We start from the raw sequence: 1,467 nt of genomic DNA, 5'->3' as shown, positions 1-1,467 counted from the left end.
AGGGTGACCCCCTCCACCTGACCTGCCTAGGACCTTCCTGGTTTAAAGTCCTGAGTCCCAGGAACCAGGCAGATGGGACAGTTGGCCCCACTGTCTGCAGGGCCCTAACTGTAGCCACCATGCTGTGTGAGATCTCTGGTACTGACCCCCTTTCTCCTCACCCTCTGCCTCTGACAACCACCGTTCTATTCTGTTTCTTTGTGTTTCACTTTTTAAGATTGTACATGTGAGTGAGATCATACAGTATCTAGTATTTGTCTGTCTGTGTCTCACTTATTTCACTTAGCATAATGCCCTCAAAGTCCATCTGTGTGGTCACACATTGTAAGATTTTCTTCTTATGGCTGCACAATATTCCATTGTGTATGTATACCACATATTTTTTAAAAATTTCTTTTTGACTGTGCCACATGGCATGCAGGATCTTAGTTCCTCAGCCAAGGTTCCAATCCATGCCCCCTGCAGTGGAAGCACAAAGTCTCAACTAAACTACCAGGGAAGTCCGTATACCACATCCTCTTTATACATTTATCTGTTGATGGACACTTAGGTTTCTTTCATACCTTGGCTATTGTAAATAACGTTGATTAGGAACACCAGAGTGCAGATACCTGAGATCCTGTTTTCATTTCTTTTGGATACATACCTAGAAGCAGAATTTCTGAATAATGTGATAGTTCTGTTTTGAAGTTTTTGAGGAGCCTTTTTACTGTTTTCTGTAGTGGCTGCACCAATTTAATCCACCAGCGGTGCACAAGAGTTCTTTTTTCTCTACACTCTCACCCGCACTTGTTATCTCTTGTCTTTTTTGTTTTAGCCAATCTGACAGGTGGTTTTGATTTGTATTTCCCTGATAACTTGTGACAATTGAACATCTTTTCATGTACTTGCTGGCCATTTTTATGTCTTTGGGAAAATGTCTATTCAGTTCCTCTGCCCATTTAAATGGGATTTTTGTTGTTGTTGCTTTTGCTTTGTAGAAGTTTTATGCTTGATGTTGATTTTTGCTTTTGTTGCTCTTGCTTTTGATGTCTTATCCAAAAATTCATTGCCAAAACCGCTGTCAAGGAGCTTTTTACCTATGTTTTCTTCTAGGAGTTTACAGTTTAAGATCTTTTTAAGTTCTTAACCTATTTCAAGTTAATTTTTGTGAATGGTATGAGATAACAGCCTAGTTTCATTCTTCTGCATATGGTTATCCAATTTTCCCAATACCTTTTATTGAAGATACTGTCCTTTTCCCATTGAGTATTCTTGATTCCCTTGTCAAATATTATTAACCGTATTTGTGAGGGTTTATTTTGGGGCTCTCAATTTTTTTCTTTTTTGTGGTTCCATACAAATTCTAGGATTATTTTTTCTATTTCTTTGGAAAATGCCATTGGAATCTTGATAGGGCTTTAACTAGTATAGACATTTTTTAATGATACTGACTCTTCTGATCCATGAACACAGAGTATCTTTCCA

At 38.3% G+C, this 1,467-nt stretch overlaps 1 protein-coding gene across 1 annotated transcript in view; it reads left to right on the top strand.

Annotated features, from left to right (window-relative positions):
* TXLNG (taxilin gamma) overlaps window positions 1-1,467 on the top strand; it is a 56,524-nt gene that overhangs the window by 48,866 nt on the left and 6,191 nt on the right. The window lies entirely within an intron of this gene.

Source organism: Bison bison, unplaced genomic scaffold (assembly GCF_000754665.1).
Source record: "Bison bison bison isolate TAMUID 2011002044 unplaced genomic scaffold, Bison_UMD1.0 scf7180017864518, whole genome shotgun sequence".
Classification (NCBI taxonomy): domain Eukaryota; kingdom Metazoa; phylum Chordata; class Mammalia; order Artiodactyla; family Bovidae; genus Bison; species Bison bison.
The sequence above is the reverse complement of the archived record's forward strand: the minus strand, read 5'-3'. Positions and strand labels throughout refer to the sequence as shown.